The 27139-nt window shown below is 35.8% G+C and overlaps 1 protein-coding gene across 2 annotated transcripts in view; it reads right to left on the minus strand.

The window, feature by feature from the left end:
• Window positions 1-26796, minus strand: part of LOC113108302 (double-stranded RNA-specific editase 1-like) — a 147618-nt gene extending 120822 nt beyond the window's left edge. For both annotated transcript variants that reach the window (XM_026271258.1, XM_026271257.1), the window contains exon 1: window positions 26622-26796. The gene's annotated coding sequence lies outside the window, so the exon portion shown is untranslated. The remainder of the gene's footprint in view (window positions 1-26621) is intronic.
• Between the last annotated feature and the right edge of the window lie 343 nt (window positions 26797-27139).

The following is a 27139-nucleotide window of genomic DNA, read 5'->3' on the forward strand; positions in this document are numbered from 1 at the left end:
TGATGGACAGTTTCACGCCTCCATGTTCCTGATCACACACAAGTGACGTAACATATGACAGAAGAATGCATCTGATTTGGTTCAACCGCGGTAACGACGACAACCTCCAGATATGCAGAAGTGCTATGATGATGCCTCGTCTTAGATGTTCTAGGATCTGTGAGCAGACAAAATCCCAGTGGCATTCTGTGCCACGGCAACCTATATTTAGCTGACAGACCCTTTCAGAGATCCTTCAAGAAGCGTGCTGACGCAGACCTGATCTCCCGCTTAACACAGTTTCCCATAACACCTAAGCAATAAAATCAGTCCAAGAACGAAACAAACTCTCTGAAAGTAATCATCATGCAATTGACAGCATCTCAGTGTCATTTCTACATTAAATGAATTCAATTCATACAGAACATACATAAAAAAATAGGTCACTCACATGACGAATGTAAACAATGGCGTTAACTGCAGGGCTAATGCATGATAAAGCACACAGTCATATATGGCAAATAAATATTTTGTCATTTAATTTGAGGTTGCAGAATTAGTCCTATTATTTTGCATGAGTCACACTGACTTATTATCTTAATTCCATGCAGGTTGTTCAATTAAAAGTATTTTGGACACCACTGTGGTGAATCACTAGGGAGTGATTCAGAATATTTATGGTTTATAGGGCTGCACAATTAAATCAAATAAATTATCGAGATTATGACTATGGCTAAAAGGTTTTCATTACTGCATTCCATTCTGGCTTTCTTTTTGCAGTGGTTGAGCTCTGTAACCAGTGACAGGCATGAATGCTGCTGCAAAGTAGGGTTGTAACGATATACCGGCATGACCATACACCAGGATATAAACATGTACGATTATCATACCGTGTAAATTTGCAATCTGCAATCTCGGACTCTCTCTCGTTCTCGCTCTCTGTGTGTGTGTGTGTTGATGTGTGTGCATAAATTAAAGCAGTGCATTAATATGGAATGGTGATTAAACTGACTTTGAACTTTGGCTGCACAATTAATTGAATTGAAATGGAATCGAAATCGTGATTCGACAGAAGTTGTGATTTTCATGCGTTCTGTGATCATCAGTAAATCTCCATCCGAAGGCCAGAGGGTGCTCTTGCGCTTAAAAAAAACAAATATGCCACGAAGAAGAAACCCCGGAAATCGCTGCATCTGAAAAAACATAAGATAATAATAATAATAATAATATTAATGATTCATTACATTTATATAGCGCTTTTCTGGGCACTCAAAGCACTTTACATAGTCAGGGGGTATCTCCTCATCCACCACCAGTGTGCATTATCCACCTGGATGATGCGACGGCAGCCATAGTGCGCCAGAATGCCCACCACACACCAGCTTACTGGTGGAGAGGAGACAGAGTGATGAAGCCAATCAGCAGATATAGGGATTGTTGGGATGCCATGATGATCAGAGGCCAATGGGCGAATTTAGCCAGTATGCCGAGGTCACAACTCTACTCTTTCTAAAAGACATCCTGGGATTTTTAATGACCACAGAGAGTCAGGACCTCGGTTTAACATCTAATCGAAAGGACGGTGCTCGTTGACAGTATAGTGTCCCCATTACTACACTGGGGCGCTAGGACCCACACAGACCACAGGGTGAGCACCCCCTGCTGGCCTCACTAGCACCACTTCCAGCAGCAACCTAGTTTTCTCAGGAGGCCGGTTTCCTTGATTCAGCGTGACTAAAAAACACACAACTATGACAATATATGGTTTATAGGAGTTCATCTTATTATTTTATATTAAAATGAAGTATATTTATAATGCAGTGCCATTATCACCGCTTAGAATACTATGAAATATGTTTTTCACCATTATAGGGTGGTAAGATCTTTGCAGAAGCCCGAGTCGCCATTGATCTGTATGCAAGCGGATCGGAGGAGTCCACTCAGCTGCCCAGTTGATGCAGTGTGATTTGTTTTTTACAGGGAGACAAAGATAGAGAGACTCTTGGCAGCAGCTTGAACAAACAGACAGCATCTGAACCGCCAGTGTTGCCATTTTCTCCAATCGCTAACCGCATCACTCTTGTGCAGGCCCTCGGGCTGACCAGAGCCAGCGTGAAGGGTTGAAAATATCCACCAACGTCTCCGAAAAACAGCCCATAAACTGGCTTGCTTTGAAATAATTATGCACAGCTCAGTGCACTAAGAAGAAAATCTGCAGAAGAGGTCTCGGGGTCCGCAGCTGCTTGCAAGACTGGAGACGTCAGCAGAAAAGACGAGCTGGATTAGAGCCACGCTCTCTGCCGTCCCTGTAAACTAAAGCAAGCTCATGTCAGAAACACAATTGTTGAGAAGGCTCAGAATAGCTAAATCCCCTCAGACCACAGTCAGACACAAACCTCCTACCGAGAGACGCGCGGTCAGGCGGCCATCACACCAGGCACACGTCCCTCAAGGACGCTTTAAAAAACGCAAAGCAAACAAGCATTATGCTGCGGCTCTAAGGAGATAAGGCGGCATTATTTTGACTCATCTTTGGGCTTTTGCAATGTCTTCCGTGCTGTTGCATGTTGCACGAGGGCTTCGGCTGGGGAAAAGGAGCCAGATGTGCCCGGGTCTCTGGCGATGGGGCTGATTCACAGAGACGGGGGCAAAACGCTGCGAGGTCTGAACATTCTCCACCACTGAGACCTGGAGCTCGTAAACTCCTGTGCGGCTCTTTCCCATCAAGTCTGAAAACATCCGTTGGGTTTATCAGCTTTGAATTACTACAGCTAAACTCAACATTAAGTAGCTCGTCCGCTGGGGTTTTGTTTAACGGAGGAGATGTGGGGTTTTACTAAGAGCAGGATGTATTTGGGGCCGTAGAGAAAAGAACAAAAGAGCTGAACTTCTGTCCTGCATAAATACTGACCATCTGTCATCTAGATCAAAGAAGCCCATCATTTGTACCAGGGCCACTCACATATTTTCGCTGCAAAAACATTTCCTGATTTCCTGAAATGAGAAACCATATTTTTATCATAACATCTGACAGCCTTAAAGATCAATTGAAATCAACTTACAACTAATACTACTGGACATTCAGATATTCTAAGCACATCATGTCTCAGCCTTTTACCACCCCACGATTCAAACAGTAAACTATAATTCTAAACTAGGTACACAAAAGCATTAAAACAATTTATAGTCTTTTCTACTGTACATAGTGCTGTGACAAAAAAAAAAATCATTAGTATTAAACGTTAATGATAATTTTACATTAATATTGGACAACACTTTCTAGTTGTTGCATTCCTAATTAAAATTTACTTACAAATAATATCAATAAAAATTAGGTTCACATATACCCCATATTATATCACATATAAATTGTACACTGGTAATATATATGTTAAATAAGTATTCAATCATTACCATTAATTGTGCCAGCTAATATTTCCATATTAAATGCAAGAGAATACTTTTTGTACTCGAAGAAAACTAAAATAACAACTTTATTCAAAGACGAACAAAGCTTTTACAGGTTTGGAATGACATGGGGGTAAGTTATTAAATGACAAAATTTCCATTTTTGGGTAGAGTAACCCTTTAATGCTTTACACGCCTGCTTATCATATATCACAAAGCCACTGTGATTCCCCAGACTCTCAAACTCAATAAAGCAATTAAAGCACAATCGCTGAAACCCATATTTCTGCATAACTGACACTTTCTAAACCAGGAACTGTAAAACAGGGACACTATATTCTTCATTCAGGTTCACACATTACTAATGCAGACACTTTCTGCCTAACAAGCTCCAAACAATTAGGCCTTTCAGAGGGAGGAAGTTCCATCTCGGAGCCATTCCTGCATCATTAGGAGGAATCCAGCAGGAACTGTAATTCACTGTCAGCAGTGCAACAATTTATCCTGCAAGTCAACACGGGCAACACCGCATACGCTCAAGATAGCTACATTTCCACTGCACACATGCAAAAGGTCACCCAGGGGTCGATAAAAAGACATGCACGACTTCTAGGACAAAAAACTGCAGATGCAGAGAGACGGTTATGACAAGGTCTTTGTCAGCAGAACGACACCCTTGCAGGCATGATGTGTCAGAGGACACGCATAGATTGGTCATTTTTCTCCAGACCACAAGGTCAGGGCAAAGTCAGATGAAGGGAGGGGTAAGTGTGGAACACAAGAGGAAGGAGACGAAAGAGTGTTTAAACTCAGGGTCTCTGGTGGGCTTCATATGATCTCTTCCCCTACAGACTTCTCCATAACAGCTACTGCCAAACTTACACTGATCACTGTCCACAGCAGGGTCACAAATGAACAACAGGAAGAAAATGCCACAGGAACTGATAAACAAATGTCCTAAAAATTTCAGATTTCACACTATTTCCAAACATGGTAAATATGGAAAAAAATGTGTTCTTTTCTAAAGTTTGAATCCTCAAATGTCAAATATACGTCGCATTGGTTTCTTCTTTAAATTATATAAAAAACCTAAACATATGAATGGTATAGTGTTATACTAAAACTAAATTTAAACCAATGTAAAAACCCTTTAGATAACACGTAGAAAGAAAAAAAACATCTTAAGCACAAAGAATAACATAAGTGGACTTCGAACGATTAATTATCGCTTTGAACAATTTTCAAGATTGTGGATGCTCTGTGGCATCAATAATTGTAATCGCGATTAGAAATTGTATTAATTGTGGAACCCTAGTTGTTGTAATTGTTATTTATAATATTATAATTACTACTATTATTATTAACGACATTTAAAAAATAATATGAATTGGGGACAAAAAAAAATCCTATTTCAATATAACCAAGCATATGATATCTATTATTATTATTATTATTATTGATTATTATAACATTCAGCCTCTTTTCATCAGCAGTGACTGTGTGGAGAGTAGGGATATGCCGGTATCAAATTTTCCTGTTGCGATTAATTGCTCATGCTTTTATCACGGTGAACGGTATTATCATGGGATTGACATTTTGTTTAAAAAAAAAGTATAATACATAATACAGTATAACAGGTTATAAAACTGTTTTTCTTGTAACAAAAATAACTGAACATTTAAATACAATAAAAAAATACAGAAAAATATATAATGTTAAACGTTTTGCACCGATTAAAGTGCAAAAGAACTATAAAAGACCCATAGGTATCACTTTACAATAAGATCTCTTTAGTTCACCATTAACATTCACAATAGCTACATTTGCTACAGAAGTTATTAATCTTTGTTAAAAATTAAAAGTTGGAGTTCATGTTAGCTCATTAAATAACAGTTGCAACTTTAGATTTTATCAACGTGTTATTAAATATTGGAATACCTAAGATGAATGTACAGAAGAATTTTTCATTGGCAGTATATATTTACTAATGAATTAACTAATGTTAAAAATGGAGCCCTAATGCAAACAATATAAAAATGAAAACACTTTTAAACTATTTCTATGTCATGTTGTACTCCAGATTAAAATAGCCTATTAAGACGTAATACTTAAGTATTTGGCACTGTGATGAACATCATAGCAAATACACAATCTGAATGGCTATTTAAAATGATTAAATATAGTTTAGAAAGTAACAGCTGCTTTATTTACTGTGTTTACAGGGTAAGGGCTGCATTTTAGCGCCATCTGCTGTCAGATAGTGAATGTGCTTTCATTCAGCGTGACTCTCCCGGGTTCCTCGTGTGCTTCTCATGCGTGCTTGTTTACATCAGAGCGCACGTGCTATTTCAAGCAGCATACAGCGATGTTTTGCATTTTGACCAGTTGATGGGAATATTATTCTTAAAATGCATTCCATATCTGAATAATTTGTAATATATAATTATCACGGTATTTAGAGGTGCCCACGATAACAATTTTGTGCATATTTATTACCGTGACAAATCGCATTACCCAAAACCGGCACAAGTCTACTGGAGAGGGTCTCAGACTATCGGTTTCTGGGCATCCACCGAGTGTCGACACCACTTTTATTATCAAGAAGGCACAGCAGAGACTGCATTTCCTGAGAATACTCAGGAATCACCAGCTCACACAAAACCTGTTGGTGTCCTTTTACCATCGCTCTGTTGAGAGCATTCTGACACACTGCATTTGGTGTGTGGTTTTCTAGCTGCACTGCGGCGGAAAGGAAGGCTCTCCAGAGGATCATCACCACAGCCCAGAAGGTAATCGGTAGTCCCCTCCCCTCTATGGAAGAGTTACACAGCTCCCGCTGCCTCTTGAAAACTCAAAAAAACCCAGGACATTCTCTTTTTGAATTGCTACCCTCGGGGAGACCGTTCTAAAAACTCAAACAAACAGATTAAGGAATAGTTTCTATGTCAAAGCTATTTCTGGTCTGAATACTGCAAAAAACTGGTATGTGTGTGAAAAATATGAAGTGTTAAAGGTGAGATTAATAGTTTACATGCTATGCCATATCGATTTAAAACACTGCAATAACTTATTATGTGCAATATTGAATGAGCTGTGCCATCCAGTCATATGTGAGATTACCAGTCTTCAATGCTTAAGCCATCTGTTTGGAATACTACAATAACTTAACTAAAGAGTATGTGCAATATTGACTGAGTTGTGCAACTCTGTTGAAAGTGAGATCAAACAGTTTACATGCTTAAACTTTCTGGTTATGAATACTGCAATAACTTAACTGAACATTTAATGTACTCCTAAATATGAGTCATGTAACTGGCTGTTGAATGTGAGATGTCTTCTGTGTATAATCAAAGTCCTTTTAAGACTAGTCATATCACTCGTCAGCCATCTTTGAAACGCCTCTCGGGTATGCAAGTGCAACCCCATCTCTTTAAATGGGGAAACATCAAATTCTCCAAAACTATTTACTAAGTTTATATTTGAAATCACCAAAGAATTCGGAAAAATATCTTATTATAATATAATATTCTTTTGCTCATTCACTATTGTTATTATTATTACTAGAAATATAAAAATTACTATTATTAATGTTGAACTTAAAAAAATAATATTATGGCCAATAATAACAATTATTATTACAATTTAACATGTAACCAACCATATGATATCTTGTACAAATCAGTTGTTATGACAAATTTTCATTATTGCTGTATACAACAAATAATCAACTCATAAGACATCAACAAAAGCTATTAGACTGCACTGAAAATATAGATTATAAATGCCAATATTATTAGTATATTATTATTATTATTATTATAGTATTCTTAAAATAATTTTTATTATTATCACTATTATTAGTAGTTGTAGAAGTAGTAGTAGTAGTAGTAGTAGTGTAGCAGTATTAATATAATATATATAATATTTCTGAATTTATAGGTAACAGTTTCATGAAAAATCTAGCTTAAGTATGCCTTCATAAATTTAATTTCCGTGGGGAAAAATGTTAATAAACATTTATTTTTGATGCTAGACTCTAGGTTCCAAGCGGAAGTATCCAAAGTCATGCCTGAATATGGCCAAACTGCAAAAATAATTAAACATTTATATAAATATATCCCAAGATGCTTAAATATTAAGCTACCATTACTCCGATCCATGTCAATGTACGAAGTTCAGGGCAGTACATTTGCAAAGTCGATTCTTTTTGGTCTCAAGGCTTTTGACTAATTCAGCATGTAATATGCTGTCTGACAGACAGAGAGGGAAGGTTTTTTTTTTTTTGTTACGGCCCTCAGACCACTATGATTGCAGCAGCTCAGCTAAATTTCAGTGTCTGAGTGAGACTGTCTGTTCGCTCGGCCTGCCCATGAATAAAAGACCATGAGAAACCCAACCGTCAGGAATCCAAGGAGGAAATCCAAACCTTTACAATAAACCCACTCTTGAATAATTGATGCTGTAGCATTTTCACAAAACAACTTAATGAGATCCCAGCGTGTGTGCGCATTTCTATAAAAATGTATATAAAAGTGCACAGACACAGGCAGTATCCCTGTCTACCCGCTGAGAGCAGGACACTGGGAAGCTTTGTTCCAACTTCCTATTGAGGTTAAAAAGAAGCATTAACACCAGACGCCCACGACGATCCGTCGCAGATAGACCCAGAATCAAACACCTTCTAAACACGACTGGATAAACAACAAACAAACACAGACAGTTAGATCACGACGAGGTGGATGTCGTTATCTGGCCACAAAACTGCAGTGCAATTATTTACACTTACATTTATTTTTACATGCAGATCCTTATGAATCACATTTACTCTCAGATCTGGTTCTGTAAATATAGGGCAGCGACGAACATAATTGGCGCTTCATTAAATAATAATTGTGCTAGTTAAGTGGCCTTTGTCTCAAATGCAGAGTGTTTAGCTGAAGTGCTCTAAATAAAAGAGGCACAGAAATGCCTTTACATAAAAACGTTAAAAAAATGCATGAGCATTTGTGAAGCAGCGGCACAGTAACAGTGGTCTTAAACAAATATACTAACATATACACATGAACATTTACTGCAATAGAGCTAGTAAACATAACAGACTCAGACAAAAATTCATTAATAACATAAGAACAAAAATTACAAACAATGGCACAAATAAATACAACAAGATACAACTGAAATGAACATGCTTTACGTTCTTCAGGTAGGTATAACAGCTAGGGCCGGGACTCGATTAAAAAAATTAAATTAATTAGAGGCTTTGTAATTAATTAATCGAAATTAATCGCATATAAATATTTGACCCGAGAACAGTGAGAAGTAATTTTTTCACATGGATTTATAGTATACCATTGAATAATGACTGAATACATAAGCTTAAGCAACAATATTGTTTATTTTTGTTCCACCAAGTCTAGCAGACCAGTGCAATTTTTGCCATGAAGTGTAGCAATAGCATATTTAGAAACAATTTAGAAATAGTACATTTCAGAAATTCAGGAAGCTTATAGGTGCTGGAACCTTCTGTAAAGTGTTTTTTTAAGTAAAACACAATACTGTCAATTACATTCAGATCATTGGAAACACTGACTATTAGAAAACATCTCTCTGTTGCTTCAGAGGCCATAACATACAAAGTCCAACTCTCAATAACCTTGGCCAAAACAATAAAGAGTTCAACATAAACTGTTGCACCAACAAAATAATACATAGTTCAACATAAAGTGTAAAGTCCATGCTAGCTGATATATGTTTTGCGTTGAGGTGATACTTGAGGTTCGTCATGTGCTGCGGTGAAATGCGAACGCTAGTTGGTGCTCCAATATAATCGGTCCTCCGAAACTCATCCAGTGAGAAACGTTTTGCGGTGCAAAAATAAGTTATTAAAAATGCGGGAATTTTTTTTTCTGTAATTAATTAATCTTAGTTAACGTGTTATTTTTTGTGTAATTGATTAATCTCAATAAACGCGTTAAAGTCCCGGCCCTAATAACAGCAATATTCAGGTAAAGAAATACCAAAGAAACTGAATAATCTATTCAACTTAAAAAATAACACCAGTTAGTCTTCAATGTTTAAATACACATTCATTTTGAAGACATCGCAGAAGCAGGTTTATTTAAGTTCCTGTCTCTTTAAACCTCATGCAAGAATCTAACATATACTGTTACACATAAGATTTGTTTCTCAACTGTTTACATTCACTTTATAGCCTACATACATCCCTTGTTTAACATAAATTAACTTTGCTTACATTAATTCTCATTTTGATAATTTTGTATGTATTTGGTAGTTTACACACACACACACACACAACAGATCTCAACACAACCTAATTCTATAGTAACACACGGTTTCAGATGCTCTGTGTGTGTGTGTGTGTGTGTGTGTGTGTGTGTGTGTGTGTGTGTGTGTGTGTGTGCGCGCGCGCGCGCTTTGGGTGTGAGCTCACCGATAAGAGTCTAACAGACATCTTGCACAGACTAAAAACCATGTGCAAATGATACAATCTATGATCTGTCTCGAGCGTCTTTCACAATGAAATATTTGCGGGAATTTTACAAGGAGTGTTACAAATGTGGAAATTACAGGAATGAGTAGAATTGTGTGCAATACCTGCAAATCCTGCGTCGAAATTCAAGTCTGGACTGGATCCTGCGATTTTTCAATTTTGGATGAACTACCCCTTTGTAATACTGCCTACACAGGCAGCTTAGCATTTTTTTTTCTAGTTTCAATGCGGTTCACCTCAATTCCACATGAATTCAGAGCATTGTACATGGTCCTTACATTGACGAGCTCAAGTAAAACGTGCCATGGAAACCGTGTAACAGAAAACAAAACTCTCCATTATTAACAAATGAAGGGGTAAGTGATCAGTGGAAAGTGCAAACAGACGACACGAGTCACGACCTTCTTATTTTAGCCACAACAGCTCTATCCAAAAGGACTGGGACAACAAATACCACATTTTTGTCAAAGTCCTTGTATCCCCAATGTGTCACGGACAGCCTGTCAGCAGTGCTAAGAAAGGAGAGGAAACAAGTCTCCATGGCTGGAGTGCTCCCGGTGGAAGCTGTCACTCAGATACTGAGAGTCTGTGAGACAGCAGACAGGAAGAGATGGAGAGAGACACAGACAGAGGCAGAAGAAGTGTAGCATGTACTTACAGATATACGAAGCAACCTAATATATATATATATATATATATATATATATATATATATATATATATATATATATATATATATATATATATATATAGTGAGAGAGTTTAAACTTTTTTTTCCCCTTTTATGTATTTTTTAAAAAAAATGTGGAAGAATTTTTTGAACAAATCACTATCACAAGAAACGGAATATTGTATACTCGAATACTAGTGGCTGAATTTTGCTATAAAAAAAAAAAAAAAAAAAAAATCGGCACTGCACATATTAAAAGCAACCACTTGCACTGCAATTGCATAAAAGCAGTAATCCAAGAAAGAATGTAATGCACTACAGTGATTACACCATGGTCAAAGGCAACAGAATATCTCATGTCTGTTGGAAAACCCCTAACGGATAGCTTCTCTTGAATCACTATTTTATTAAAGCCGCAAGTGCATTAAAAATATACAGAAAAAGCTGAACACTTGGTAGTGATTGACATGAACTAGAAAACACTGCTGCATCACTCTCACCCTGCTGAGTGCACCTCTAGAGACACTCAGAGAGGGAGAGAGCAAAAACATGCTGACAAAACTCAAAGAGATAAGGAAAATAAATGCCAGAAATAAACAATCTCAGCAAAGCAGATGACGACTGCAAAATAAACAAGAACCGTCTGCTTGTCCACAGTGCACCTCATTGCACTTGACATTGTTTTGATATTCCGGTTTCATTACCGAGCCGCGTTCAAAATCTGAGTGCACTCAATGAAATGTGACCCTGATGACAAACAGGACGGTCAAAACACAAGAGCTTTGCTGAGCACAAAAGAGTGGCATTTCAAGCTAAGCAAAGGCGGAATTAGTTTCCTTTCCCCCAAAACACATGATGCAACCTGTAATCGAAGATATTCTGCACCTCGAGTCACTCCGGAATACATGGAGGAGGAAAGAGACTTCCTTAAAAGGAATTCATTTGCTTGGATGTTAAACTAGTTCATACTGCAACACTGAGCACAGACTGATGTTTTTCTTTTTTGTTAGACATAAGACTTTCATTCAATCATATGCACTACCCCTTTGCAGATTTTACTTCAGTCAAAATGTGATCAAAAAGCCACGACTAACGACATCCTATATGTACAACAAAGTCTTTACAATAATAAATGGTGTCATGCAAGGCTAATGAATAATGCATGGCAGAATAATTGTTCCAATTATATAATAAACACAACTTTTTATGGAATATTGAAAAATGAAAAATTTGTTTGTCCGTACTATAAAATCAATGGGATCCAAAGCTGTTTGGGTGGGAAAAATGGTAGCAATTGTGTCTTGCAGCAGTAAGTCATTGAAGGCCATGTATTATACTCATTTTACCAGGGTTAAGGAGTATTTTTAGATATGACAAAGAGGAGGTGATATTTCAGATAACACTCACAAGCAGAGTGTGAGAGCAAAACTAAACACTCAAACTGCCCATGGGAAGCAATTTGTCAAAGATTCAACCCTTCTACAGCATTATTTAAGGTGCTATATTTGTGTGCTGACACGGTTTAATTGTTTTAAGAGTTGACAGTTAACATGGCTGTTATCCAAAGAACTAGAACAATAACTAGCTTTTTTTATTGAAAGAAAGTCTAATTACCATTTATTTAATGTACATTGTTTTATAAAGCAAGAACACAAAATCTTCAAACCTGTATTATAGTTAATTAAAATAAAAACATTATTAAGCTTAACTTTATGTATTAAAACAAAGGACTAAAAAACGAAAGACTTTTAAAAAAGAATAAACATTGACGAATGACGCTTTATTCTTCTATAGAAATGTGCGTTATAGTTTTGTCAATAGGTGTCATCATCATAAAGTCTAGATGAATGTTGTACCCAAGTTTATTATTATTATTTGATGAACGAAACACTTAGCATCCGTTTTATTCGCACCAACATTATTTGATTTTAACAATTTGGAATAATGTATTTATATAGCATAATTTTTTTTTTGTTGAACATGGTAAAGACACACTGGAATACTGCCTTTTTTTTTTTTTTTTACCCAAATATTAAAAACTAAAATACTGAATGCTGATAAAGAAACCTTATTGAATGTGTGTTGATTGTGTTGTTTGGATTATAGAACTATGCAATTATTGCCTTTATTTTCACATGGTTACAGTTAATTTTTTTCATTTAAGCCTGTTGTAGTTTCAGCCTATGTAGTTTCAACTCAATTAAAATACAAAAGCTAAATGCTGATGTCTATACCATCTATGTTTGTATTAAATGTAGGCTACTGTGCAGATACTGACGTTAATTTCAGATGGTTACAGTTATTGTTTTCAATGGCCAAAAGCCAGTTTGTCCTATTAAATACCAAATAAACATCTTGTTTATACACACTTTCCTTCTTTCTTGTTTGTTGTTTAAAGATTGTAAAAAAAAAATCGGAAATCGGTATCGGCCAGTTTGCTTGTAAAAAAAAAAATCGGTATCGGCCATGAAAAATCATGATCGTGCATCCCTAGTTTTTTTTTACCTTGCATGTATGTCAACCTGTTGTTGGGGACTTCCAAAACCAAAATATGAACCTTTCATTACCCATAACTTTAAAATACACTGCTATCAAGATGTACATTTTAAATTAGCAATACAATTATTTAATTGATGCAAGTAATCCCTTGATCAACATCACATTTTATAATTTTTCCAATCACCACTCAAATTACAGTTCAGGCCAATCCAGCTACTGCACACATTTAGTGTAAAAAACACAAACTACACCCTCATCAAAAACACCTTTGTCTGTTTAACTAAAAAGTGGGGCTTTAATTCCTACAGATACCATATATTGATTACTGTGATTTTTCCTATTCATTTTCCAACAAGTGGTCCATCTCCTCCTCACACTGCCTCATATGCACCAACCGCTGCGTCATACAGAGAAAAACTGGGTCACATTAAAATGTTCCCAGCAAGAGAACGTTGTGTTAAAAACACCCCACCAAAAATCCGCCACCCTAAAACCTGTCAGGAGGGCAGTAAATAATCTATATTTTCCAGCCATTTCATTATTTTTTTTTCCATCAGTCGATTCCAGGTCCACCCGTCTTCTCTACAGCATAAAGGAGTGAGGTAACAATATAGGAATGGAAGTCCATATATCCTCACAATCCAGAGACGAGGGAAACATAACTGTAATTTACCTCAACTCCTTGTTGTAGTTTTATAATTGAGACGATCGCTTCAAAAAATAAAATCAGTTTCAAATGATTTCAGGCCGTCATCAACCTCTGGCCTGAAGTAGAGATCAAGCAGAGGAAGGGGAACAGAGAGAGGAACGGTGGGGGTACTGACTCATCCATCAAACACACACACACACAAAAGAGCTGTGAGCAGTCATGACAGAAATAAAGAGTAAGAGGATGACAGTTCGTTTGAGGACTCTGCTAACTAGGGCTGGGAATCGAGAGCTTAGAGAGTTCACAATCTCAATTAAATGTGATGAGAAACTGATCACTGCAAAATAAGAGACTACACTAAAAGTTTGGGGTTAGTATGAAATGAATCCTTTTATTCAGCAAGGACACATTGAACTGCTCAAGAGCGACAGTTGAACATCTAGAATGTTTCAAAATAATTATATTTCAAATAAATGCTGTTCCTTTGAACTTGAAAATTCTCTTTTCAAAATGTATATTAAGAAATGTTTTTTGATCATGATATCTGAAGGATCATGTGAAATTTTACAGTTTGTAATCATGTGAAGACTGGAGTAATGATGCTAAAAATCCAGCTTTTAACTTAAAAAAAAAAAAACGTTTTGTGTGAACTGCATATTATTATATTGTGAAGCCAACAATCATACAGCACGACCAGTGTAGTCAGATTCATACAATAATGACTTCCATAAATTCAATAAATTGGTCAAAAGTCCTCATTATTAATTTCCAAATTTGTAAGTGTACAGGTTTTATAATTGCTGTCTGGTTGTTCATGTGTTAACATAGCTAAAAAGACACTTTTAAAAGTGTTTTTTCCATTATTACTGGTAAGTGAAAAAAAAAAAAAACTCTTAAATGTCATTAAAAATATTCCATATCAATGTTACCAAATATATTGCTTTCATTTAGTATACAGTTAGTACGTATACTAAATACTTAATACTGATTCTAATGCCGGCGACACACTGGATGCGTGGCGCAAGCGTCTCAGCTGCGTGTCGTGTCCGTTTTTAATTCGGCTCCCATGTTAACAGGTTAGAGCTTGCAGACTGCCTGCATTGAGACGTGCATCTCAGGCGTGGCTCGAGCCGTGCAGAAAACTAATGCATGCTAGAAACAGAACCGACTCCTATTTTTCAGGTGACACGCAAGCGTGTCGGAAGCGTTTCCCGGCAAAATAGAATAGGAAAATGTTTATATGTCATTTTGTACACAAATACATATTAATTCATGACACTTTGATGTTTGAAAGTCTATAGGTTGACAAATTCAGATATAAATGTAATTTAAAAAATAAATGAATAATTATCGATTTTCAAATATTGCACCTGTCAAACATACGTAGTCTATTTTGCCGTCAATACTGTTGACGGTGTCCTTTATCAGTAGGCTTTATATTTATGCTCAACATGAAGTATAGATATTATTGTCATGAAGACAAGAGCCTGGTCTGTCGGCGGTCTCCCTGTCACCTACAGCAGCAGGCACGGTACGGTTCTGGTGAAGCAGGCTGGGATTGGTAATGCTGCACTGTAATCATAGTTATTTATTTATATTTTTCAATATATTTTATTATATGAAATTGGTTTGAGACAGAGTATTTTATTTAGTGGAGAACTTTGCAGCAGTATTTTATTTCTTATTCTTTTTTTATTTTATATATATTTTATTAAAAAGTATTTTTTTAACGTGTATAGTAATAAACAACCTGCAGTTTAATGTTTGCATTTCTTTCCCTTACTGTACCGAAAATGAACCGTGACTTTAAAACCGAGGTACGTACCAAACCCTGATTTTTGTGTACCGTTACACCCCTAATATATATATATATATATATATATATATATATATATATATATATATATATATATATATATATATATATATATATATATATATATATATATATATATATATATATATATATATATATATATCTCTCTACTTGGCATGAGAGTTCACGAAAAAAGCTGCAATATTTATTTGTAAATAAAATATTAAAACCAGTTAATATTTTTGTACAGTGACCACCAAGTGAATTGACTGATTCATTGAAAAGATTGACCTGAAAAAAACAACTCCTTCATGAATTAGACATTATTTATCTCAGGAAAATGACAGAGAACTAGATTTTACATTAGTGAATAATCATTTAAATTGGAGTCTGTTTTTCAGCTAAACATACTGTTTGGATTCAAAAGACTTCACAATAACAACAATGAGCACATTACATTTGGCAAGACACACTTGAGTAAATGACCATTTATATTTTTTAGGGTGAACTATTCCTTTAAGATTTCACCACAATTTGCGGTTTCCACATACATTCCAGCTTGCTCTTAAATGACTGAGCCTATATTCATGATTTACGCCTGCATATAACCCTCTTGTTTAAAAATTAAAGTTGTATAACAGTCTTTTCAGTTCAGCAACATCATAAAACAAAACGTTCCACAGCCTCAGGTGAGCATGATCGTCAGCATCCACATGAAGGCGACTGTGATCAATTATTCATTAAATTAATTCCTGAAAGCCAATCCCCCGACCCACATAATTGGGGTGATGTCTACAGCGCTCTCTTTCATAGTCACAACACAGGCCGAAAGCCAAGAATATCTGAGCAAGTGCTGCGTTACGCTGCGCTGGATTGTTTGTGAATAAAACAAACAATTTCTCCCATCATTTAGCAAAGCAACGCCCCATCATGTACCTACAGGCAATAATAGCTGCATCACTACTGCAGTTATGCATATGCGCAAGAAAGTACAGTACATCTCCCTATAATCCCCTGTGACTACGTCATGCAGTTTCTAAGACAAATAAAAGCCGACAACAGTCAGGCACGCTATGACACAACCTTCACTGCAAGCCAGAGGAGCACGTGAAGTTTCCATGAGCATCTGATACAGCGGTGGGAGACGGACAACGGACAGACACAGCGAGGCAGATTGTGCAAAGATGCCGAGTAAAGAGCAGATGGCCTCGCTGCCTCCAACGGAACAATGGCTCCCAGGGAATCCACCATCGGCCAATCATTGAGTGGCAAAAAAACACCCCGATGCTCGGTTTAGCCTCATGTGCCACAGAACACTAGCGGAAAAAGCAGGGCAGGATAGAGAAAGGAAGTAAATATCGGTGTGCCGGTGCGTTGAATGAGGGTCTCTTTTATTCATAAATTAGTGACAAGAAGCAAAGCAAACAAACCATTTGAAAGGCTAATCGAGATCAGGCCACAAAAGAATGCTGCATCAATAAAAAATAAAAAATTAAGCATGCTTGATGAGCAGAAGAAACTTCTTTCAAAAACATTAAAAATGGTAATGTTTCCAAACTTTTGGTCTGTACTGTATATGGAAATCGGAATCGGCCAAAAAAATTGCAATCAGTTAATCTCTAGTTAAAAAAAATAAAAAGTTTTAAACTAACAACATTTCATAGCATTATTGTTTTCACTGCATTTCTGATCAAATAAATTCAGCCTTGGTAAGCATATGAGACTTCTTTATAACTACGGTATACATTAGGATATTAAAATTAAAATTTGTGCATTTAAATGCACCAATCTGATACACTCTGAGAGTACAAAGTTAAAAGCTCCAACTCACTGTCAGTGTAAAAACTGAAGTTAAAACGTTGTGTACCCAGATTCTATAGTGGACTCAAACCTCTTTTCAGTTGTTATATAGTATCTCAAACTACACTACGTTAGTGAAATACTGTAAACATCTGTCCACAATAAATGTTGGAAATTATGCAAATGTGAATATAATGTGTAACTGGCCCCCGTTGTGTTCCCAAATGCATGTTAAACTCAACACATGCAGAGGAGGAGTTTCCTGTGAACTGATATGCCAAAAACACTGGATCATGAGCTGATTGAATAAGGAAAAAAAAAAAAAAAAAGCACTTTGCTTTGAAACACGCAGTGCTATAGACTACATATTTATTAAATTAAAACTCCACCTTTTGCAATTTGATAAATGCAGTCAGTTGTGTTGTGCTTTCGATTTTAATTCATTTTAAAAGATGCTTTGCCAAAACAATGGTGCAAAACACAATATTAGATTAAATGGGGGAGAATTCCCCCTTTTGGTGACTCTTCTGGGGGGATTTTTTAATTTGTTTATTTTTAAACAACAATCATCTAATCTAAAATTATTTAGGCATGCAGTGTATATGTGTTTTACAATTTATAATGCTGATTCATATTTATATTATGAGGAATATACTTTGAAGTTTGATTTTAAACTCAAATGTAAAATTTATTTTAACTAAAAAAGACAAATAAATAGGAATACATTAAGCACAAATAAAAAAAAAGCAAATCGCAAAAAAAAAAAAAAAAAAAAAGCAGCACATTAATTTTAGTTGTGTTATTAGGTTTTTCAGGTAGGCATAACAGTAATATTCAGGTACAAAAATACCACAGAAACTGAATAATTTATTCAACTTTAACAATAACACCGGTTAGTCTTCAATGTATAAATAAACAGCAGGTTTATTTAGGTTGCTGTCTCTTTAAGACCTCATGCATGGATCTAACATATACTGTTATACATAAGATTTGTTTCTCAGTGGTTTACATTCACTTAATAGCCTAGGCCTATATACCGACCATGTTTAGCATAAATCGACTGCGTTTACGTGAATCCTCATTTTGACATAATTTGGTATGTATTTGACCGTTTCGATTTCATCATCTGTCCAGGGCATCTTTCACGATTTAAAATCTGCTTGAATTTCCCACCTTACAAGCATGGAAAAAACATCTTTCTACAAACCTGGATTCAGACCTATCTGCTGTTTCCATTCAGCAAATCTGAACTGCAAAATACACTTTTTCTTCAGTAATCAGCTTGACGACGTTAGCCTAAATAACATGTACAATAAACTATTTTCTTTAGCAGTTTAAGGAACCCCACATTACACAGACTTTATTCGTCCACAGTAAACACTGTGTATCCACCAAGGCACTCCATTTACACAGAAAACCAGTGCTAAGCTACCAAAAAAACAAGACAGTTGTTTCTCCCAGAGGCACTTAAACCCATGTGTATTATTCATGGATCTTTCATTCCATCTAAGATACAAGTCTTTCTCGATCATGACTTCTTGAGAAAGCAACAGAACACATATGACTTGCAGATATGTGCTTGTCCTCTGTTGTTATTTCACTGCACTGAAAACAAAAGGGCTGAATTATTGTGAATCGCACGGCACTGACAGAAGCTTTCACCAGCGATAGTTGAGGAAGCACTCACACAGCTTCTCTCAAAAGCCCACCGATCACGCAATAACCAGGTTTCAGAAATCCTGAAGATCAAACCTGCAGTCAAAGTGATGATAATCAAGCTCAACTGCTAAAGGTCTGGCAATTGCATCTTAGCATTAGGCTATGACTCATAGTGTCTGAGGCCCCGATCTTAAATTCTGCCTCGAACACACACCAATCAAACAAACCACTTTGTGTAAGATCAGAGAAACCATATCAAAGCTGAAGAGAGTATCTTTAATCACTCTTGGGTGCCTCCATACAAACGGACTGTTCTCCTGATGTCCAGGTACATTCATCACTGCTGCTTACTGCTTACTTGTGTCATTTAATTGTAGGGCAAGACCTCATTTTTGTGTTTTGCTGTATTTAACTGCTTCCCTTAAAGATTCAGAAGAAGAAAAAAAAAAAAAAAAAAAAAAAACATCTAAAAATGCCGTTTGGGGGCATTGCACTTACATGATTCAGTTTTGCAGGAAAATGCACCATTAAATTCAAGCAAACTCCTTTACTTTTCTTACAACAAATGAAAAAACTGAGAACAATACAAAAGCACATGATGCAATGAGAAAAACCAAATCACATGCTATAAACAAAGGTGAAAAGATGAATGAGAACTTAGAAATAAATGTTGGGCAAATTAAAGTGAAAGCCAAGACACATGACTGTGCTTATGATGGATGGCAAAAATGGCTAATGATCTACTCATTATATTGCAACCGCAGCCAACAACATTACAGTACCATGCAATAAAAGACTGCAAAACAACTTTGGATACATTTAATAATAATAATAATAATTTATATAATTATTATTTAATTTATATATTATATTAACTAAAATTGATAGCATAAATTTGGATACATATACTAATTTTAATACTACTACTAATATTAACAGTTATTTTGCATAATACAAGCAAAAAATAATATTTGTATTTCATTTTTGCATTTAAAGTCTAATGGTTAGACAACTAAAAACACTGCATTAAAACAAAAGCATTAATAATGATAATAATAATAGTAATATTATTAATTTTAATACAGTTATTTTGCACAATACAAGCAATAAATAATATTTGTATTTAATTTTAGCATTTTAAGCCTAATTGTTAAGCAGCTAAAAAAGCATTAATAATAATACAAAGTTTTTCCATAATAATAAAAAAATTAACAAATATTTTAAGTATACTAATAATATTATAACATGAATAATAATGCAATATTGGGTCATAACAGCTAGACATAATAATAATAAATAAATGCAGATATTTTGCAGAAATTTAAAATAATAAAAAAAGAAATAATAACAGGATAGATCAAAAAGAGATCAATCAATAGATCGATAGATAGATGGTGAAAAAAGGAAAAAAACAATATCAGTCATCTAAAATCCAAAATTATTCCATCACTTTAACTTTTATCTATTCATGTAGGCTGGCTGGAAGCTGCAGCACTGGTGGAAAGCGTTTGGAACCAGCTGGAGCACGCATTTAGACTTTCAGTGACTCTGCATCATAAATCTGGATGATGCACAACCATGCTGGAAAATGCCTCCTTTAAGGTGTGTGTTGTGCTTGTGGTCAAACATCTGTGCAGTACAAGGGTGACCTTTGAGCACTGGTAACGTCCCGCAACAGGGCTCTGAGACATCATCTGACGTGCTTCAGAGATTCAGACATTGTTATACACTATGTGTGATGCCATTTCCCCCTCTTCACTGATGGTTGACTCCTTTTGTGTAAGAAGTTATGAAATGGGTTATAAAATGCATGCTGGCCGTCCCCAGCCCTTCTATGTGCAGCTGATGCGATTGGTGTACTTTCTTAAGGCCTTGTTCTTGCTCTAAAAAGGAATTATGCAACCATGGTTCGAGCATACAAACTTATTCAGCACGAGTAATCGCTGCAAACCTGCAGGTTCTGCACCACTCAGGCTTTGTGACGAGGAGATGAGGCAGCAATGATGTGCCCTCTGGAAAGCTTTCAGGATGTCCCAGCCATGTTATCCTCGGTTTTATCACCAGGCCCATGACCAAAACCCTACATCCTGCTCCTCCATTTCCATTGACCATGCTGCTGCCCAATTAGTCATTCTAAAGAAGCACCCAACCCCCCCGCCTCTGACCGAAGGGCCAATACTTCCAGTCCAATAAATCTACTCTTAAAACTTTACTCACAGCTTTAACACATCTTTGAGTCACACTTTCCAAATATTAACACGGAACAAAGCAAAAGAAGAGAGAAAAAAGGAAAAGAAAACACCAAGTTAGGCTGATTTTAAGACCTGTTTGGTCATTTAAAGGCTTTGGTGTTCAGTCAAAATCAACCCAAAGAGAAACAAAAAGGTTTTACTATTTAAGAATGTGAAATTGTATTAAGTAGTATTAAATATAAATAATAGGGATGGAAATTTTGGTAATTTGTTATGGAGAACAGCAGTGCCACTGCAAAAAGAAAAAAAAAAAAACTGTCAATAACTGACTTTCATAACTTACAAAGACTTATGTAAATGTCCATAAATGAAAATAAAAGGGTTAAATATGTTAGTTAAGTGTAATAAAAAAATACAAACTTTAAGAAAAAATTATAATTGTCCAATTTGTTTTCTTTTTCCTTTTGTCAAACTAGTTTTAAAAAATGCCATTGGATTCTTAACAAGGGAGATTTAAAGCACAACCTCTCAAAATATGAAAAAGTAAATATTTTTCAAAAGCTTAGATAAACTAATCAATTCACACTAATTGCTAAGTTGGTACCACTAATTGCTGATGTTTGACCAAATCAAATTCATAAAACCATATCTTATGTCAATATCTTAGAAGCAATATCCATGTCAACAGATCAACTTCTTGCACACCTCAATATGGAAATCACAACAAACAGAACCACAAAAGATATCTTTATCAGTATATTTCGAGATCCATTTCAGAAATTTAACAAGTCCAGATGCAGTTAAGTTATATTAATAATATATCACAAACACAGGCTTAAATCAGTGTAGCCCTTTTCTTCAGATTTCAGCTAAACTCCATTGTGGTTTGATTCCTCCTCCAGATTCACCACTTGAAATATCCTTATTTATTTGGAGTATTAATTATGCAGATATTATGAACACATGGCTCAAGACTAGGTTAGAGTAAGGACATGAATAGGGCTGCGGTTTTCATACTGTGACACACAAAGCCCCATTATTTATGTGCATCAAACCATACAATAACTTACTGTTTTTCCTGCTGCTGATGCTCATTATTCAGTCTTCCCTCTGGACGAACTAGAAATTAGTGCTGTTAGTTTCCAACTGACTAACTGTCCAAGATATACAACAGGAATAGTCCAGAATATAGGGTACTTGCACACATGGCTGGGAGACATAAACATAAATAAATAAATAAATAAATATTGGTGATGAATAAGCAACATCATGAATATCACAGAGACTTAAAGGAAACTTATGCACAATCCACTTTTACCTGGTGTTCTGGACATAAATGTGTGTCCGGCCCTACGGCTTGATCAATTGATCCGATTTTATGCAAATGAAGTGCTACAGTTCGAGAATTTTCCACATTTCATTTTGGATGTATGAAAATATTAATACTTTATTCAAAATAATGAAACAAATAACAGAATTAAAAAAAAAAAAACAACTAAGAACTAAAAATTATATAAATATTTAAATCATTTTATGATATGCACATAATAAAATGTAAGTATTTTTTAACAAATATTGATTTATATTTTCGACTAGATTGAAGATAATTAATTTTTAGTTCAGTCATTAAACATTTTCAATTTACTCAAAATATGTTTGATTGAATGATGAATTATTGGTTTAAAATTGAGAACTAAAATAAATAAACCAAAAGATCGAAGTGAAGGATACAAAAAAAAAAAATATATATATATAGCATGTGTGTGTATACTCCATATTTATTTAGCCCAATGAACAAATTGAAGTCAATTGACTCGAGATGGAATTTAATCTGACACATCTGCCGTTACAAAGTGCCACAGAGAAGAACAAACATGCAGCTAAGCCTAACCTTCAACTCTGAAATTGACATCAAATGAGACACCCAATACTCATTGGCACTTTTTGTGTGCCCTGTGGACAAACTCATCTCAGTCTGACTAATACATACGCAGCACAGGAATCTCTCCACATAACCGTAAATGAGCTGGTCGAAACCGTATTAACTGATGCACTGCTCAAGTAGACAATGCCATGACCCTAGGGCTGGGTGATACGGCCAAAAAAAATCATCACAAATTTCTTTAATATCTGTCGATATCGATAATTATCAGGATAAGTGCCAAATCTTTATTTCTTTCAAGCTTAAAGCCAGATTTTTTTCTCCAAAGTGAAAGTTGTAGAAACCAGACCATTTTTTTTCCTTAATAAAATAAATATCTTGACAGAAAAATACATTTCTTAGTTTCTGCATGTGATATTTTTTGAGTGAGTAACAGTGTTGCCAAATGTACAATAATTATAGTATTTGTACGATCATTTTGACCTCTGTGTAAGATGTACGAGGAATAATGTTTAAAAAAAAATCCCATAATGTCTGATAATTTCAGAATTTTCTAATAATGCTCATTGTAATCATAGGGCTTCTATACTTCTACATGAAATTGGTTCATTACAGACACTCTAAACAGGCACGTGCCCTCCTTTTAAGCCATCGAGCACTATGTTACAGTCCATGAGGGCATGAAATCTGTAATGCAAAAGAACCCCCTCAACATCTGGCAACACATGCTTCTGATGACAGCGCCTCAGTGGTGGAGTTTGGTCCTTCCATACTGTTGCACCGCACCTCAACAGCTGTCTACACTGGACACAACAAAGCGACCATAAAAAATAATGTGAACTTTGTGTCAGCACACCATAAATAGAATGTGGCAGCAGTTTACTGTCAGGGATTTGTCGTGTCGTGCCACGCTGCATCCTGCATCCGCATCACTGATTAAAATGAGTTCTATAGTAGGCTATTTTGCCATGCCATGCCGCTTGAATCTAGTACTTATTGTAATGGGTTCTATAGTAGTTTGTCGTGCCACTCACATCTGGTGTAGCCACAGTGCAAGTTAGCCTACACCGGTTATTTATCTATTGCGGTAATTTATATGTTATGTAAAAAGTTGTTTAAGATATAAATAGCTGTATTCTCTACTTATATATATTAGGGCTGTCACTTTTTATTCGATATTCAAATATGCATTCGAACATGACGTGAAATATCAGTAATCGAATTCTAAATAAAATATCTGGTTTTTAAAATGCCATGTGTAGTGCATTTTTTACAGTCTATGATCAGACCGTTTAATATTCGAATATATTAGAATACATTGCATGATATTCGGAGTCATTATTAGGAGCTTTGAGTCTTCAGAGTATCAGCTGGAAAAAAAAATACAGATTAACTGAATTGCATCAATAGGTTCTTGTTTTACTTGATAGACTTCAATTCTTTAGATATATATGACGATGTTGACATTTACACTAGTTTACATTTTAAGAGAGAGAACATTAGGTAAATTAATTACTCAACACAAATCTGACATAAAAACACGGCCTCCGTGTGCATCACTCCATTTTCAATCATATCAAATCAATCATAATAGAATTTCTTCAAAAGTATTTATTGATTCTTATTAAATGTCCAATACGGTTTCTGAATGTTATTCACGATTTTGTAGTATTGCCTTTCAACTTTTGCATTTGTATGAATAATTCCATTTCACTTTAGTTAGCAAAAGTTATAATAAACTTAAATTCGCTGCACTTCAGAACACAGCTAATACTCATGATGTATTGGATAATTGAAGGGAAGCATAATATTATGCAACTATTTATTATTTTATGGTGAGTTTATGACCTACCAATACATTCTGCCTCAAGAACAAATCATGCAACCAAAAAAAGGAAAGTTAGTTACAAACTAACTAGTAGTTCAGCTAATGTAGACTTTATGTTCCAATTTAAATTACAAACGGCTCCTGCGATCTCTGAACTTTACAAGCACTACTGATATAAATGAGATATATTGTCTTTGGCGATTCACTTAGTGCCCTTAGTGAAAAGACATGAACAAAGTTGGAAAAAAATACAATAAACATTTCAGGTTAGGCAAGTACATAAAACAGGCAAATTGTCACAGAAGAGAAGGCAAAGCATCTACGTGATTGGCTGATCATGCTGTAAAATAGAGCAATGCACACCTATGATATCAGGTGCACTCACTGTCAGCCTGAATGCACTGAACTGGTAAAAATGGACAGATTAATTACAAAGTCAACAAATCACCCACTCAAAAATCATAACTTGTGGTCACATTCAAATTGAAATGACTTAAAAGACAAAAAGATCTGCGTGTGAGCTGGTTTTCATACACTAAAGCTGCACCTCCCATCACCACTGATATACACTTGTGGTGTTTACCAAGAATTTGATGACTAATCGTCCAAAAAGTTGATTATAATAGCAGCCAAACAACACTATGTGGTAATATTAAGCTATACAAAATGTTATTTTTGTTGTAATTTTGAATAAATAAATATCTACCTAATGGGACTCTGAAGTGTCTTGATGGGAATAAAAAGTGTGTTCATAAATATAGTAAATAAATCCATTGATCGAATAAAACTCGAATTATACAGTATTATAATGTTGGTGAAATATCATAATATTTAATATTAAAATAACACCGCTAACTGTTTATTTAGTAATAATATTTTATAGAGTGGTTAATTAAAATATTTGCATGTTTGACAGCTGTCACCTTGTATCTTCAAAAAAAAATGTCATAGAGCAACTTTGACGTTTTGATGACTAATGGACTGAAAAGAAGTTGAATATTAATAACAACAGCCAAACAACATTATATGATAACACAATATATTAGTGTAACCATGTTGTAGAAGCCTTTACATCTTTAATGAATGCACAGAGCCGCTTTGACGTTTTGATAACTCATGTGTTGCCTTGGAGAAACAAGAAGTCAAACAATGACTAGGTAGATGATGACATAATTATTGTAATGCAAAGGATATGCATACGGTGCAAGGTGCAATTTTACTTGACCAAATTTAGACACGTGAATGAATAGGTGCTTTCTGACTTAGCCCTTCACACGAACACTTCACGACAGAAATATTTGGAAGTTGCAGTCAAAAATGTATTTGGCTGAAAACATCCAATTCCAGTCCGCACAGCCTGGTTAAACGCGGTTATTTCTCTATCCATAGTGCGCGTTTCCATTGTGGACTGTGGAGCTGCATTATGACATGCTCGCGTGCCCCGCTTCCGATCAGAGCTGCAGCGATGCGTCGCGTTCATTATTACAGTTTCACACTACAAGCGCGTTATAACGCACCTTCCAACAGCGGGGGCGGGTTAACATCTACTGTAGAACAGTTCTGCTTTTACCCCTGTCAAATAACCAGACGAACAACTTGCGTCAGGCTCTGAGAAGCTTACATATAGAAAAAAGGAAATCTGTTTGCGTTACATAAACACAGCGGGAACACGCGCAAAATATCCCGCTTCTAAAAATAACACAAGAGTGGAGATACGTCAATACTCACGGGCGCGAATGAGGCTATCGGCACCTCAATACAGATTCAAAGCACCCCATCCACCATTGGAATAAAGTTGGGAGCCCAGCTCTAATCTCGATGTTGTTCCCAGGAACGGAGTGGCTCTGTTTGATCACACGAGCGGCCTAGAATACTCTCGCGGGGTCGCCAGTCTGCAGCGCGCAACGTGGTTAAAGAAGCACGTCGTGATTGGCTGAAGCACTGCAGGGACCGCCCACTATCCGTCGTCATGGCAGGAGGCTGAACCCAAGCGACGATTTTGATTGGCGGAGGACACCAACGCGAAACAGATTGGCTGTAAACAAAAACGGATGATTACATTTGTAAGATAAAAATGCTAATTTGTTGTGTTTAATTAATTATATGTGTAAACGACAGAGTGATGATGATCAGTTGGCGCTTGGCCGCGGCTATTACAGGGTTGCAGTCTACTAAAATATTTATGTTAGTTTAATACTGAGTTCCCACACTTTGTGACCAGTGCTCTGATTCTTGAGACATGCAAA

Source organism: Carassius auratus, chromosome 9, assembly GCF_003368295.1.
Source record: "Carassius auratus strain Wakin chromosome 9, ASM336829v1, whole genome shotgun sequence".
NCBI lineage: Eukaryota > Metazoa > Chordata > Actinopteri > Cypriniformes > Cyprinidae > Carassius > Carassius auratus.